Source organism: Microtus oregoni, unplaced genomic scaffold, assembly GCF_018167655.1.
Source record: "Microtus oregoni isolate MIOR12 unplaced genomic scaffold, Mior012 000067F_000, whole genome shotgun sequence".
Lineage (NCBI taxonomy): Eukaryota > Metazoa > Chordata > Mammalia > Rodentia > Cricetidae > Microtus > Microtus oregoni.
The window spans coordinates 670,143-688,425 of record NW_024543953.1 but is presented as its reverse complement, the minus strand read 5'-3'; positions in this window follow the sequence as shown (position 1 = coordinate 688,425).

Sequence of the window (18,283 nt, the reverse complement as noted above, 5' to 3'; positions counted from 1 at the left end):
TAATATTGGTGTTATATTTAGAAAGTGGTCCCCTGTGCCCATGTATTGAAGACTACTTCCCACTTTCTCTTCCATCATGTTCGGTGTAGTCATATTTATATTGAGGTCTTTAGTCCATTTGAACTCTATTTGCATTTTTCCATACGTTGACATCAAGTTATGCTAACACTGTTGGTTGAAGATGCTTTTTTTCTATTGTTGTGTAATTTTAGATTCTTTATCAAAAATCAGGTATTCATATGTGTGGATAAATACCTTGGTCTTCAGTTTGATTCCATTGGACAACCTGTCTCTTTTTATGCCAATAAAAACAGATTTGGAATTTAAATGGGAATTGCATTGAATTGCTTTTGGTAGGGCTGCCATTTTTATTATGTTGATTCTACCTATACAAGAGCACAAGAGATCTTTTCATTTTCTTTTTTTTTTCTTTTTTTTTTTTTTTTTTTTTTTTTTTTTTTGGTTTTCCGAGACAGGGTTTCTCTGTGGCTTTGGAGCCTGTCCTGGAACTAGCTCTGTAGACCAGGCTGGTCTCGAACTCACAGAGATCCGCCTGCCTCTGCCTCCCGAGTGCTGGGATTAAAGGCGTGCGCCACCACTGCCTGGCCTTTTCATTTTCTTTTATCTTCTTCTATTTATTTCTTTGAGGAATTAAAAGCTTTTGTTGAACAGGTCTTTCTCTTCTTTGGTTAGTTTTACCTCAAGATATATTATGTTATTTCTGGCTGCTGTGAATGGTGATGTTTCTCCGCTTTCTTTCTCAGCTTTTTTATCATTTGAATATAAGAGGGCTACTGATTTTTTTTTTAGTTGATCTGTATCCTGTCACATTACTGAAAGTATTTATTATCTATAGAAGTTCCCTAGTAGATTTCTTGGGGTCACATATGTGTACTATCATATCATCTTCAAATAGTGAAAGTTTGACTTCTTCATTTGAGTCCCCTTTATGTTCTCTTATTGCTCTAGCTAGAACTTCAAGAATTATGTTGAATAGATATGGAAAGAGTCTACAGACTTGTCTTGTTCCTAATTTTAGTGGAATCACTTTGAGTTTCTCTCCATTTAATTTGATGTTGGCTGTCTGCTTGTTGTATATTACTTTTATTATATTTAGATATGTTCCTTGTATCCCTGATCTCTCCAAGACCTTTATGATAAAGGAATGTTGGATATCATCGAAAGCTTTTCAACATCTAATGAGATAATTTTATGGATTTTTTCTTTCAGTATATTTATATGGTTGATTACATTGATAGATTTTTTTTAATGTTGATCCATCCCTGAATCTTTGGGATGAAGCCTAGTTAATCATGGTAGATGATTTTTTTGTTTTCTTGTATTTGGTTTGCCAGTATTTTATTGACTATTTTTGCAACTATGTTCATGAGGGACAATGGTCTGTAATTCTCTTCCTTGGTTGAGTCTTTATGTGGATTCAGTATCAAGGTAACTGTAACCTCATAAAAAGAATTTAGCAAAGTTCTTTCTGTTTCTATTTTGTGGAACAAATTGAGGAGTATAGGTATTTGCTTTTCTTTGATGTTCTGGTAGAATTTTTGCTAAAACTATCAGACCCTGGTCTTTTTGTTGTTGTTGGGAGGCTTTTGATGACATCTTCTATTTGTTTTTAAGTTATGTCTACTTAAATTGCTCACCTGGTCTTGATTTATGTTATCTTTGACTGATGAATCTATTTTCTCTACGGTATCTTTAACACCTGTGATTCTCTCTTCCATCTCTTATATTCTATTGGTTATGCTTGCATCGGTACTTCCTGATCATTTAACCAAATTTTCCATTTTCTGAATTCCCTCAGTTTATATTTTCTTTATTGCATCTATTTCAGTTTTCAAGTTTTGAACTATTTTGTTCGCTTGTTTGTTGGCTTTTTCCTGGTTTTCTTGAGTTTATTTAAGATATTTTTTGATTTCATTCAATTTTTGTCTTTTCCTTCATTTCTTTAAGGGGATTTTTCATTTCCTCTTTAAGGGTCTCTATCATCCTCATAAAGTTATATGTAAGGACATTTTCTTCTGCTTCCTCTGGGTTAGGATGATTAGGTCTTCCTGTTTTATGCCTACTGGGTTTTGACATTACCATGTTGCTTTTAATGTAGTTGAATGAATTTTTGCTTTTGGTGCCTACACATCTCTTCCTCCAATTGGTGTCAACAGTGTCTTTGCTTCTTGGTCCAATCCTTGCAGTTGGTATTTGTGTCTTAGGAAACTGTTCTTAGTCTATTCTGTGCAGTCACTCTCTGTGTCCAGGGAGCTGCTGAGATCTCTCTTGCCCTTCTCTCATGATCTGCTGTGTGCCATTGCCACTTCTGGTTAAGAGTTCTTCTGAAGTATCAGGGGATAGGTGGATTAGGGGGCAGAGTGGGCCTTGTCGCTTAGAAGATCACATCAATTGGGGGTGGGGGTTGGAGATGACTACCTGCAAGAAAACTTGCCTGCTGGCAGGCTAGTGAAGCTGAGGCAGGTCGCTATCTGACTTTCTTATTTCTGGGTTATTTTAAAGTAAGACAAGTCTTGCTCAGTACCTTCCACTGTAGTTCATGCCAATTTTTTCAGATCAAGTAAGCCTTTCAAATATTTTCTATTAATTAAATTTTGTTTAAACTGCTTTGCACATGTGCAATGCACATTCATGTTTCCCACCTCTATCTCTCTACCAATACTTTGAGTGACTCTCCTCCCCACAAATCTCTCTCACACATTAATACTAATCCTTTTATTTTGTGACCTACCATAGGCCATGTAACTCATCTCAGATCCACCTGCTACTCTCTACCTACCCAACCTCACGTGTTTCCCCCCCAAACCTATTACTGTATTGGATTGAGTTACTGTATTGGGTTTGGAGTTACTTCCTAGAGTGTAGGAAATCTACCAGGAGTCATATTTTTAAAGGAAACTGATTCTCTTATTTCAGTAGTTGTCAATGACCAATTTTCCTTTGTCCCCACCATTGACTCCCACGCTCACATTTTGTTTGACTTGAGCTTGTAAAGTTATTGAATATGCTATTATAGCTCCTGAAAGATCATATGTTTAATTCTTCTATTTGTTCAGAAAATACAATTTAACTCTAGTACTCTACCACCTTGACTCTTGCATATCTTTCTGTTTTCTATTCTTCTAAGAACCCTGAGATTTGGGAGGCTGGGGTAAGATGTAACTTTTTATTTTTTATTAAAAATTTCCACTTCCTCCCCTCCTCCCACTTCCCTACCTCTTCAGTCCAAGGAGCAGTCAGGGTTCCCTACCCTATGGGAAATCCGAGGTCCTCCCTGCTCCCCTCAGGTCCAGGAAGGTGAGCATCCAAACAGACTAGGCTTCCACAAAGCCCATCCATGCAGTAGAATCAAAACCCAGCACCATTGTTTTTGAGTTCTCCGTCAGCCTTCACCGTCAACCACATTCAGAGATTCTGGTTTGATCACATGTTCCATCAGTTCCAGTCCAACTGGCCTTGGTGATCTCCCATTAGATCAGTCCCACCGTCTCAGTGGGTGGACGCACCCATCGCTGTCCTGACTTCCTTGCTCATGTTCTCCCTGCTTCTGTTCTTCATATAGACCTTAGGAGCTCAGTCCAGTGCTCCAATGTGGGTCTCTGTCTCTATCTCCATTCATCGCCAGATGAAGGTTCTATGGTGATATGCAAGATATTCATCAGTGTGGCTATAGGATAGGGCCAGTTCAGGCACCCTCTTCTCTGCTGCCCATGGAAAAAGCTGGGGCATCTCCTTGGACACCTGGGAACCCCTCCAGAGTCAAGTCTCTTGCCAACCCTAAAATGGCTCCCTTAATTAAGATATCTACTTCCCTACTCCTGTAAGATGTAATTTTACTATTTATGGTTAAGCATTCCACAGTTTCTTATGTTCCACATGTGAAAAGGCTATAGGCCTTACTGTATATCAGTATCTCTTGCAAAATGAAGTTTCTCTATGAGGGTTGAGAGATGTACTATTCTGTGGTTAAAGTCAGAAGTCATTAGGAGTCCATTTAGCAGGATAATAACAGTAAGTTCTCTCATAGAGCCTATGATTTGCCTAGTCACAGGTTGCTGATGCCAATATTGGTGCCAGGTATAGATAGGGTCCATATTGTGGACAGGGTGGTAATCCAATCTTAAAGTGTTTGGCTATTCTCCATAACATTTGTGTATCACAATTAATAAAAACCCAGAGACAGTTCTTATGGTTGAACCTGAAGGTAAGCAAAACAGAACAGCTAGTCACTTGTTCTTACCTTTACCTCAGCCCAAAATAGTGATCCTGCTTCCAGGAATCCTCAAAATGAAACTGTGCCTGAGAATTATCTTCTCCTGTCTTATATTCCTCTCTAGTTCTGGTATTGAAGAGACATGCACCAAAATGACTAGTTTCTATGGCAAACTAATGTGGCTACTGGGATTGAAAATGTGTTTCATGACTTCCTGGTTTGTACGGTTGATGAGGATGGATGTTTTACTCTCTGAATTTCAGGAAAACTTTATTTATTAGAATAGAAATGAAATATAACTACACATTTGTGCCACAATCTTGCCAATAGGCATATCGTGCTGGAACAGTCATTATGGTATCCTTCAAGATTCACAGTTGGGTAAGACTGCTAACTACTTTTCTCTTTTGGTAGGGTGCATAGCACCTCCCAGCACTCTGAATGCTGGAGAATAGATAAGAAGCTTCTAGGGCAGTACTAGCTTGATTTCTCTAAATTTTATTTTATATATATATATATATATATATATATATATATATATATATATATATATATGATACCATCAGCAATATAATCTTATCGTCAATTTCTTGGGGTAAAGGTGTAATCTCTAGAAGTCTACATGATCCCACCAGCAATCAATTCCAAAAGAGTTTCCTGTTGTTGGTTGTTTCTCCCCCTTTTTACTCTGTTGTCCTTTATACTTTGGTCTTTGGACTCTTTTGGGGGGCTTGCCACCCAGGTACAAAATAAATCACAAACCGAGAGATATATTATTATTTGTGGACAACCAGCCTTAGTTTGGCTTTTTTCTAGACACCTTTTCTTATTTTAAATTATCCCATCTACTTTTTGCCTTTGGACTTTTTTATTGCTTATGTATATCTTACTTTCACTCTTACTCTGTGGCTGGCTAGGTGGCTGAACTCTGACTTTCTCCTCTCCTCATTCTGTCTTGCCCCTTCTTTTCCCAAGATTCCACCTCCTATTTATACTCTTTTCCTACCAGCCCTACTTATACTTTCTCTGCTTTACTATTTGCCACTCAGTTGTTTATTAGAACATCATCTGTTTTAGACAGACAAAGGATCACAGCTTCACAGAGTTAAACAAATATAGCATAAACAAAAGTAACACACCTTAAAATAATTTTCTACAACAAGTTACAGATTTCTGGCACTGGTCATTTCATTTCCTAGTTTATGTTATAGTCGACTGTCATATGTATACATATAAATGATATATATCAAGAAGCAACATTTTTGTCTACTAATTGTAAAGTGTTTAAATGTATACATTCATATACTCATAGAAAGAATGCATTAATTAAAACTCATTTTTGGTAGTAGTTTTGTGAGAATGGCCCCTAAACTCTCATTTATGTACATGTTTATTACCCAGTCAATGGACTATTTGGAAAGGATGAGGAGGTGTGGCCTTGTTGGTGTAGTTATGTCTTTTGTGGGACAGTTATGCCTCTGAGAGTGGGTTTTGAAGTTTCAAAATCCCATGGCAAGTCAAGTCTCTCTCTCTCTCTCTCTCTCTCTCTCTCTCTCTCTCTCTCTCTCTCTCTCTCTTTTCTCTCTCTCTCTCTCTCTCTCTCTCTCTCTCTCTCTCTCTCTCTCTCTCTCTCTCTTTCTTTCTCTCTTTGCCTGTTGTCTGTGGATCAGAATAAAAAACCTCTTAGCTACTTCTCTAGCACCATGTCCATCCATTCCCCTCTCATGATAAAAGTGAATTAACCCTCTGAAACTGTAAACAGGTACCCAATTAAACACATTAATTTTAAGAATTACCTTGGTCATAGTGTCTCTACACAGCAACAAACCAATATCTAAGACATTTCCCTAACTGCATCTGCCTTGAAAGGTGATCTCCATCAATAAATGACCAGAAGGACCTGCCTTCACTTCATTTCCAAGTTATGTTTTGCTGTGACAAATATAGCTATATTTTTGTGTCTAGGCCTCTGTAGGTCTCCATCCATTTTGGTCACATCTGCTCAGATTCTTTTCACTTCCTTTTTTGTTCATTCTATGCTAGAGTGGCCTAGCATTATTTTCAAATGCAGCTGTAAAATGGAAGCCCAAGGTGTCTTATGCAGTTCTCCGTGAAGTCAATAAGCATTTAAACAGAAACAAATCAAGATGGAAAATAATAATAAAAAACAACAAAAGCAGTACAACACTGTTTTTTATGTATACTTATTTGATTAGGCATTAATGTGGACACAGTTAGTTTTCTAGTACCATGTAATGATTACTGTAAAACTGACCATCTGTGCCATCATTTGACAGGTAACATGCCAAGTTGTTGACAACCTTATTTAACTTGGTACCTTAACCTGTGTGATGGGGAGGTGAGTGATCACCCACCCAGCTCTCAGGAGATCTTGCCTATTTCTCCTTCCCCTGAGTATCTATCCATATTTTTCTTAGGATAGTCCTTGCTACTTAGCTTCTCTGGAGTCACAAACTAAAGGCTCCTTATCATTTGCTTTAGAGCTAGTATTCACTTGTGAATGGGTACATACCATGCTCATCTTTTTTATTTTATTCCATTTGTCAACCTTTGTGAGATAATTGGGAGTTTGGGGTGAGGGGAGAAGTGAAAGTAGAAGGGAGAAGAACTAGAAGGAACAGGATGGCTGAGATAGGGGAAGGACAGAGATAAAGAGCAAAAAAAAAGAGATATCTTTATTTTGGCTGCCATTATGGGACTATCTCGAAACCTGGCACTAGAGAAATTCCCAGGAATCCACAAGGATGACCCCAGGTAAGACCCTAAGCAATAATGGATAGGGTGCCTGAAGTGGCCTTGACCTGTAGTCTGGCTGATTACTATCTTAAATGTTACCATAGAAACTTTATCCAGCAACGGATGGGAGCATATGCAGAGAAAAACAGTGGAGCATTGGGCTGAGCTGCCAAAGTCAAGTGGAAGGGAAGGACGAGTGAGAACAAAAGCAAATAGGTCAAGAACATAATGGAGATATCCACTGAAACAGTTTACCTAAGTTAATGGAAGCCTTCCAACTCTGGCCTTACCATGAGGGAACCAGCAGATGACCAAACTAGGCCCTCTGTATGTGAATTGCAGTTGTATAGCTGGTATAGACTTTGGGGCCACTGACAGTAGAACCAGGATTTAGTACCATTGCTTTTTCTGGCTTTTTGGAACCCATTCTCTGTGGAGAGATACTTTACTCAGCCTAGAAATGGGGGGGGGGGGGGGCTTGATCCTGCCTGAAAGCAATGTGCTAAACTTCTTTGACTCCCTATGGGAAGCCTTATCAGGGCACTGAGGATTGAATGGGCATGGGATGGGGGGTTCGAGAGAGGAAGGTGGGGGGAGCAGAAGGAGAGGAGAGAGTAGGAAATGGAATTGGCATGTAAAAATGAGACAAGATAGCTTTATAAAAAATAGATTTAAAAAGGAGAAAATCAGATGACTATCTTTGAAATCCATACCTTCACAAATCTTCATATTTACATTTGTCTTATTTCTGCCAATTCTACACTAACAAAACTTGATTCAGAATTTTTATCTGAACAAATAGGATATTTCCGGCCAGCCCAATGCATCTTAATTTGTTTGACTGAGCAAGTATTAAAATCTGTGAGAAACATAATTCTCTTCTTCAGATCACAAGAAAATTCTTGGTTTTATACATGATAGTATGTCCAATGCATGCCATCATTTATAGTATAGAAATTGTTTTCAACAAAAAAACTATTCAGCTCAATAAACAAACAAATGAATAAATTTAATATAATTGACTGAGGTAAGTTTTTCAACAAAAAGATATTCCCATAAAATTAGTTCAGAAAATACTATTCTTTCTGAACATTATTTCAAAATGACTTTAAAATCTAAAAGTAACTCCTAAATTGTAACACTTGAAGCAATTGAAGTTGGCCTTGTTTTAATAATGTCTGTATTCCCGTATTTCTACATTGAATGACAGTCAGACTTCCAGGATATAATTTGCACCTGCCACACAAGAGGTGGTCACCTCCATAAAAAGGGTCAGGATACACTAAGGCTACTCACTCAGAGCAGTGAGTGCCTGCCTACCGGGCAGGCCTCAAGGTCCCCTGCAAGGGAGTGCGGGCACCTTCAGCTTGTGCTGCAGGGTCTCCTGCATTCTACTTGACCCCGCCATGCCCCCCAAGTTCGCCCTTTTGTCCATGGATAATTGGGATACCAGGCATCCCTGTTTCAGTGCTGATGAGTTCCATCTGCACGGGAACGGTTCCTGCTTCTACAATGAGGAGATCCACCCAGAGAGTCAGTCACAGCAAAGACTGGACCAAGACACCAGGCCTCTCCTGGCTCTATCTGAAGGAAGAGATGGGAAGGCAACAATGCAAGAATTCCTCTAACAACCTGAAAGGCAACATGACATCACCAGAATCCAGGGATCCCGAAACAAGAAGAATTGTACACCCTACTCGAGAAGAAACAGAAGAAATCGACTCTAAACTGAATTATATGAAAATAATAGAAGACCTTAAACAGGAGGTGAAAAACTGCCATAAACAATTAGAGATCACAAACAAAAAGGTAGAAGAAATGAATAAATCTCTCAAAGATACCCAAGACAACCAAGAGAAACAAGAAAAAGCAATCAAACAGGTAAGGGAAATAGTTCAAGACTTGAAGAATGAAATGGAAATAATGTAGAACACAAACTGAGGGAAGGATGGAGGTGGAAAATCTGGGTAAACGAACAGGAACTACAGAGACAAGTACTACCAAAAATTACAAGAGATAGAAGAAAGAATGTCAGACACTGGAGATACCATAGAGAAAATAAACAAACTGATCAAAGAAAACAGCAAAACCAACAAATTCTCATCACAAAACATTCAGGAAATCTGGGACACAATAAAAGGATCAAACCTAAGAATAATTGGAGTAGAAGAAGGAGAAGTACAGCTCAACGGTCCAGAAAATATATTTAATAAAATTATAGAAGAAAACTTTCCCAACCTAAAGAAAGCTATTCCTTTGAAGGTTCAAGAAGCATACAGAACACTGAATAGACTGGATCAAAAAAAAAATCCACTCACCATATAATAATCAAAACACAAAATATACAGAATAAAGAAAGAATATTAAGAGCTGTAAAGGAAAAAGGCCAAGTTACTTATAAAGGTAAACCTATCAGACTTACACCTGACTTCTCTATGGAAACCCTGAAAGCCAAAACGTCCTGGATAGATGTACTGCAGAAAATAAGAGACCATGGATGCAAGCCCAGACTACTAAACCCAGCCTAGCTTTCATTCACTATAAATGGAGAAAACAAAATTTTCCAGGATAAAAACAAATTTAAACAATACGTAACCACAAATCCAGCCTTGCAGAAAGGAATAGAAAGGAAAATCAGAACCCAAGAAGTCCAACAATGTACACAATAACTCAGACATCTAATGATCGTTCAACAGCACAACTCAAAGAAGGGAAACTACAAACTCTACTACCAAAAAAAAAGAAAAGAAAAGAAAAGAAAAGAAAAGAAAAGAAAAGAAAAGAAAAGAAAAGAAAAGAAAAGAAAAGATGATTGGAGTTAACAACCACTGGTCATTAACATCACTTAATATCTATCAATGGACTCAACTCACCTAAAAAAGGCACAGGCTAAGGGATCAGATACAAAAACAGGATACAACATTCTCCTTTTTACAAGAAACACACCTCAACCACAAAGACAGACATCTACTAAGAGTAAAGGGCTGGGAAAAGGTTTATCAAGCAAATGGACCTAAGAAACAAGCAGGTGTGGCCATACTAATTTCTAATAAAGTTAACTTCAAACTAAAATCAGAGGAGATGGAGAGGGACATTTTATACTCATAACAGGAACAATTCATCAGGACAAAGTCTCAATTCTGAATATCTATGCCCCTAATATAAAAGCACCCACGTACGTAAAAGAAACATTACTAAAACTCAAGGCTGCCATCAAACCGCACACACTAATAGTAGGAGACTTCAACACTACTCTCTCAACAATGGACAGGTCAATCAGACAGAAACCTAACAGTGAAATAAGAGAATTAATGGAGATAATGAATCAAATGGACTTAACAGACATCTATAGAACATTCCACCCAAATAGGAAAGAATATTCCTTCTTTACTGCAGCTCATGGAACCTTCTCGAAAATTGCTTACATACTCAGAAACAAAGCAAATTTCCACAGTTACAAAAAAAAATATATTAGTAACCTTCTGTGTCTTATCAGATCACCATGGATTAAAGTTAGAGTTCAACAACAGTGCTACCCCCAGAAAGCCTATAAACTTACGGAAACTGGACTGTCAACTACTGAACCACTCCTGGATCAAGGAAGAAATAAAGAAAGAAATTAAAGTCTTTCTTGAATTCAATGAAAATAAAGACTCAACATACTCAAACCTATGGTACACTATGAAAGCAGTCCTGAGAGGAAAGTTCATAGCACTAAGTGCCCACTTAAAGAAAACAGAGAAAGCACACATTGGAGACCTAACAGCCCACCTGAAAGCTCTAAAAAAAAAGAAGCAGACTCACATAGAAAGAGTAGAAGACTGGAAATAATCAAATTAAGGGGTGAAATCAACAAAATAGAAACACAGAAAACAATCCAAAGAATCAATGAAACAAGAAGCTGGTTCTTGGAGAAAATCAACAAGATTGAGGAAACCCTATCCAAACTAATCAAACGGCAGAGAGAGAATACACAATTTAACAAGATAAGAAATGAAAAGGGGGACATAACCATAGACACAGAGGAAATTCAGAGAATCATTAGATCTTACTACAAAAGCCTGTATGCAAAAAAAAATGGAAAATGGAAAAAAAATGGACACTGTTTTAGATAAGTACCATATACCAAAGTTAAACAAGGACCAGGTGACCAATCCAAATAGACCTGTTAGTTGCCAAGAATTAGAAGTTGTTATCAAAAACCTCCCTACCAAAAAAAACCCAGGTCGAGATGGTTTCAATGTAGAATTCTACCAGAACTTCCAAGAAGACCTAATACCTATATTCCCTGGTGTATTTTACAATATAGAAACAGAAAAGTCATTGCCAAATTCCTTTTATGAAGCTACAGTTACCCTGATACCAAAACCACACAAAGAGAAAATTACAAGCCAATCTCACTCATGAACATCGATGCAAAAATCCTCAATGAAATACTGGCAAACTGAATCCAAGAACACATTAGAAAAATTATCCATTTTGATCAAGTAAGCTTCATCCCAGTGTTGTAGGGCTGGTTCTACATATGAAAATCTATCAATATAATCCATCATATAAATAAACTGAAAGAAAAAAAAAGTCAAATGATCACTTAATTAGATGCTGAAAAAGCATTTGACAAAATTCAACATCCCTTTAGGACAAACGTCTTGGAGAGATTAGTGATACAAGGGTGATACCTAAATATAATAAAAGATATTTACAGCAAGTCAACTGCTAACAGCAAATTAAACAGAGAGAAACTCAAAGCCATCCCACTAAAATCAGGAACAGGATAAGGTTGTCCACTCTCTTCCCACATTTTCAATATAATGCTTGAAGTTCTAGCAATAGCAATAAGACAACATAAGGGGATCAAAGGGATTCGAATTGGAATGGAAGAAGTTAAACTTTCATTATTTGCAGATGATATGATAGTGTACATAAGCGACTCCAAAAACTCCATAAAAGAACTCCTACAGCAGATAAACACCTTTAGTAGCGTGACAGGATATAAGATCAATTCCAAAAAAAATTGTCACCCTCCTATACAGAAAGGATAAGGAAGCAGAGAGGGAAATCAGAGAAGCATCACCTTTCACGATAGACACAAATAGCATAAAATATCTTGGGGTAACTCTAACCAAGGAAGTGAAGGATCTATTTGACAAGAACTTTAAGTCATTGAAGAAAGAAAGAGAAGTATACCAGAAAATGGAAAGATCTTCCTTGCTCTTGGATTGGGAGTTTCAACATAGCAATGGCAATTCTACCAAGGGCAATTTATAGATTCAATGCAATCCCCATCAAGGTCCCATCAAAATCTTCACAGATCTTGAGAGGACAATAATCAACTTTATATGAAAAAAAAACAGGATAGTCAAAACAATCTTATACAATAAAGGAACTTCTGGAGGCATTACTATCCCTGATTTAAAACTCTGTTCCAGAGCTACAATATTGAAAACAGCTTGGTATTGGCATAACAACAGAGAAGTTTACTAATTGAAACAAATAGAAGATGCGGATTTTAACCCTCAATCCTATGAAGACCTGATTTTCCATAAAGGAGATAAAAGTTAACAATGGAATAAAGAAAGCATCTTCACCAAATGGTGCTGGCATAACTGGATGTTAACCTGTTGAAAAATAAATATTGATCCATATCTATCACCATACACAAAACTCAAGTCCAAATGGGTCAAAGTCCTCAAAATCAATCTGTACACACTGACCCTCATAGAAGAGAAAGTGTTAAGTACTCTACAACTTATGGGCACAGGAGGACACTTCTTATGTATAACCCCAGCAGCACAGATATTAAGGGCAGCACTGAATAAATGGGACCTCCTGAACTGAGAAGCTCCTGTAAAGCAAAGGACACTGTCAATAAGACAAAAAGGCAACCCACTGACTGGGAGAAGATCTTCACAAACCCCACAAGAGACAAAGGTCTGATCTGCAAAATATATAAATAAGTCAAGAAAATAGTCTTTAAAATGCTAATTAACCCAATTAAAAAATGGGACACTGAACTGAACAGAGAATTCTCAACAGTTGAAATTCAAATGGTCAAAAGACACTTAAGGTCATGCTAAACCTCCTTAGCAATCAGGAAAATGCAAATTAAAACAACTTTGAGATACCATCTTACACCTGTCAGAATGGCTAAAATCAAAAACACCAATGATAGCCTTTGCTGGAGAGGTTGTGGAGTAAGGGGCACACACATCCATTGCTGGTGGGAATGCAAACTTGTGCAACCACTTTCGAAATCAGTGTGGCGATTTCTCAGGAAATTCGGTATCAACCTACTCCAAGACTCTGTAATACCACTCTTGGGAATATACCCAAGAGATGCCCTATCATATGACAAAAGCATTTGTTTAATTATGTTCATAGCAGCATTATTTGTAATAGCCAGAACCTGGAAACAACCTAGATGCCATTCAAAGGAAGAATGGATGAAGAAAGTGTGGAATATATACATATTAGAGTACTACTCAGTGGTAAAAAACAATGACATCGTGAATTTTGCATGCAAATGGATGGAAATAGAAAACACTACCCTGAGTGAGGTAACCCAGACCTAAAAAGATGAACATGGTATGTACTCACTCATAATTGGTTTCTAGCCATAAATAAAGGACATTGAGCCTATAATTTGTGATCCTAGAGAAGCTAAATAAGAAGGTGGACCCAAAGAGAAACATATAGTCATCTGCCTGGATATGGGAAGTAAACAAGATTGCCGGGCAAAAACTGGAAACTTGGGGGTGAGGTGGGAAGGAGGTAAGGGGAAATGGGGTGCGAAAAGTGAGAAGGGGAGGATGGGGGGAGCTTGGGGAAATGGATGGTTGTGATAAAGGAAGGGTGGATATGGGAACAGGTAAGTATGTATCCTAATTAAGGGTGTCATCCTAGGGTTGGCAAGAGACTTGACTCTAGAGGGGCTTACAGGTATCCAGGAAGATGTCCCCAGCTTGTACCTTGGGCAACTGAGGAGAGGGAACCTGAAATGACCCTATCCTATAGCCCTACTGATGAATATCTTGCATATATATCACCTTAGAACATTCATCTGGCGATGGATGGAGATAGAGACAGAGACCCACATTGGAGCACTGTACTGAGCTCCCAAGGTCCAAATGAGGAACAGAAGGAGGGCGAACATGAGCAAGGAAGTCAGGACCGTGTGGGGTGCCCCCACCCACTGTGACAGTGGGGCTGATCTATCGAGGCTTATGAAGGCCATCTGTACTGTGACTGAATAAGCATGGGATAAAACGGGACTCTGAACATTTCCGACAATGAAGGCTGATGAGAAGCCAAGGACAATGGCACTAGGTTTTGATCCTACTGCATGAACTGGCTTTGTGGGAGCTTAGCCTGTTTGGATGCTCACCTTCCTGGACCTGGATGGAGGGGGGAGGACCTTGGACTTCCCACAGGGCAGAGAATCTGGACTATTCTTCAGACTCAAGAGGGAGGGGTAATGGAGTGGGGGGAGGGAGAGAGGAATGGTGAGAATGGGAGAGGAGTGGGAGGAGGGGGAGGGAAATGGGAGATAGGGAGGAGGCAGATTTTTTTTAAACAAAATAAATAAATAAATAAGAGAAAAAAACAAAGGGTCATGATATGGTAATGTTGTTCTGCTCCCTTTTTTTGTAATTTGGTGGATGCCTGAAAACATGTTAATTAGGCCTATGTAACAGAGATGGCATAGGTAGTTATGAACATGACCACAGCCATTCACCTGATTACCTAGGAAACAGAATGCTAATGAAATCCCCCCTCAGTTTATATTTTGTTTTATAAGAATGTTTGAAGAATAAACACAAAAGATTTTCAGGATATGAATTCAGGATTTTATGAGGGATCACTGAAAATCTCCCTCCCGACAAAGCCATGTGAGTTGTATTTTTAATGTCACACCTCTGGTCTGGTCCAGAAAAATAATTTAGGGTTCGGGCTGGCACAAGACCCAAACAAAAGTCTCACTATGTATATCACCAAACATATAGCTCATTAAAAAATCCATAAGTTGTATTTCATTGGACTAAAAAATAAATCTTATAGAATATGTTATGAAGAGAATGAAAACAAATGCTACAGGGTAGAAGTAAATATTTTCAAGGAACACCTGGAAAAGACAGTTATCAAAAATATACAAATAACCCTAAAAATCAACAATGACAGACAATTGATATTTTTATAGCTTTGAATTCCATAGACATAGTGGTTTATAAAAATAGACATTTATTTGTTACACAGATTGATAATAAAACTCCTTGGTTAGGGTGCCCACATGGCATGATTTTAATGATGGCTCATTTTCTACTTTAAGGTTGCCAATTTCTTCTCAAACTCTAATAAAATAGAAAATAGACAAAAACATGTGTTCTCAGAGTTCCTATAATGACATTAAATCCATTAAATATAGCTCTGTCCTCATGAGATCACAATTCCTTTTTAAAGATCCTCCCGTTTCTAATGTCATTACAAATAGGAAATGAGATGTCAATGTGTAATTAGATAAGAGGTATAAATTCTCTAAGATAAATGTCAACTTCACATGTAAAATTGTTATTTCATTAGAACTGTCACAGACACTTAATACCTTGTAGATTCAATTCAAAATACTGAAGTCTAACATTTTATCTAAACATTTAAATCAGATATGGGTGAGAATCAAGATATGCTTTATTCTAAGGACAAAATTCCTTTTCATTCATGAACTTACAAAACCAAAGACATTAATGTAAATAGAAATTGTAATAAGATTCCTTTAGTTCAGCTCCTTATGCATAAAAATAATTTCTAGCTAATGCCCAGGGGTCACATCATGCTGGGACTCAGGTAGGTGATTGTTATGCTTCTTCCTGGTTTACACTGCCAGTCTCCTGAGTTTCATTCCCAGCCCTGCAGCCACCTGCTAGCAGGTGCCCCTTCTTCCACTCTACCTCCAATTCATGAGGGCACCTGACAAACCTTCGTGCTGAACCAACATTTTTTGTTTTTACCTGTGGACCTTTTCAGTCCTTCCTTACAGCCCACTCCCATTCATTTGTTTCAGCCCCAGATACCTAGAAACATGTCCCAAGAATGACTCCAGTAGTCACACCTACCGAGGACTCAGTAAGAAATATTTACTCTTCTTCCTTTCCTCCATTAAGCCTCTCCTGTCTAGTAAGTGCCACTCTTCCCAAAATACATTGATTCCCCTGAACCAAAACTTAGTGAGAACTCAGCTTTGCTCCTACCGATCAACTCTCACAACCCTTCTTTCTAGTCTATTTCTATTCATTTGTGTCATCACTATATTTCTCAAACCAATTTCTACTTGGAACTTTCAATGGCCATGGCAGGAAGGTGCTTCATATTATGCTTCCTGTCCTCTCTTGCAATATCTCTGTCTCCAGCATCAGCCTGTAAAAACAAGCTTTCAGATTTCCCTTGTCCCACCTCAACGCCATTCATTGTAGACTTCAGTTCTTGATACAGACACAGCATCTCTCTGTCCCTCTTTCATTCCTGTTTCTCCATAATTTTCCTTGTTTTATTTCAGCTTACTGTCTGAAGCCCCTCTTCACTCTGTAACTTCAACTACTTGGAGATACTGTCCCTTGATCTGGACAGAATTTCCTTAGCTCTTTCCAGCAGTTGCTCTTTGTCTTCTCTCCTATTATATTTCCATTCTGTTCTGTCATCTACCAACCATTAGAAGCCATCTGTTCCAAGGAAACCACAGCAACTCTATTTTCTTATATCCAGAGAGGGCAACATAAATCAAAGAATTGAACAGCCAACCAACAAAGTCAAGATCAGTTTCCAACACTTAATATCACCTTGATCATCATAACTCAAGAAGACTACATGACAATGTAAAAAATTAACATTTAAGACAATATGCCTCCACTAGAACCTTGTAAACCTATGACATTAGGCTCTGGGAAATGCAATATATCTGAAGCAGAAGACAAAAATATGGATGGAAGATTCTGTCCTACCTGTTCCCACAGTCATTCAGTCTCAAATAAACCACAGAGGGTTGTATTAATTCTAAATTCTTTGGCCTATTGCTCAGGCTTATTATTAGCTCCCTCTTATAACTTAAATTAACCCATAATTTTTATCTAAGTTTAACCATGTGGTTTGGTTACCTTTTCTCAGTAAGACAATATCATCTTGCTTCCTCTGCTTCTGGATGATGACTACATCTCTGTCTTTCTTCTTCCAAGAATTTTCCTCATCTGTTTGTTCCACCTATATTCCCTGCCTGGCTACTGGCCATTCAGCATTTTATTAAACCAATATGAGTGAAAAAACTTTACAATGTTTTTTACAATAATGTGGAGCATTATTCCACAGTAAAGAACTTCCAAATAGCAATCATAAGTATGCCCAAAGACATTAAAGAAGAGCAGATAAATCTTTTAATGAAATCTGTGAAAATAAAATAAATTGAATGAAATAATAAAAACAATTTATGACATGAGAGTAGAGTTTATCATAGAAATAGAATGACTAATGAAACTCCAAATGAAGTAAAACTGGAAATGAAAAATTTAGAAATTCAGACTAAAAAAAATCTCATAGGTACACCTCAACAACAGAGTACAAGATATAAAAACGAAAATAACAGACATTGATAATGAAGTAGATGAAACAGATACTTCAATCAAAAGAGATGTTAAGTCTTAAAAAAATAGGCACGGATATTCAAGGACATCTGGGACTCAATAAAAAGATCAAATCTCCAAATAATAGGTATTTAGAAAGAAGAGACCCAAGTCAGTGAAGAGACCCAGGCCAATAACACACACAAAAATAATTTCAGCAAAATTAATTAAGAAAAGTTTCCCCACCTAGGAAAGGTTGTGATAATCAAGGTAGAGGAGAATAGAAAACTTCAAATAGATTGAACCAAAAAAGAAATTCCCCATGACACATAATAATAATGACCCAGAGACCTAGAATAAAACCAGACACGATGAAAAAGTTAATATCAATATAATAATGCCTAATGATATTCTGTTATACTCATAGATAGACATGTAACCTTAATTGTTATCAGAGAGAGCTCATCCAGTAATTAACAGAAAGAGTTTCCAATCCATAAATTCTGTGGTATAATCTTTTTGTCTGTAAAGGAAAGTGATAGAGTAAAAATAAGCCATGTAAAAATGGAAAATTCACAGAGAGTCTGGAGTCTTTGTATTACTGTGTTTTCTTTGAATCTCTTGACCATAAAGGAGCTAAGTACAGAGAGACATTTCATTATATGGGCTCCCAAGCAGAACCAGAATGGAT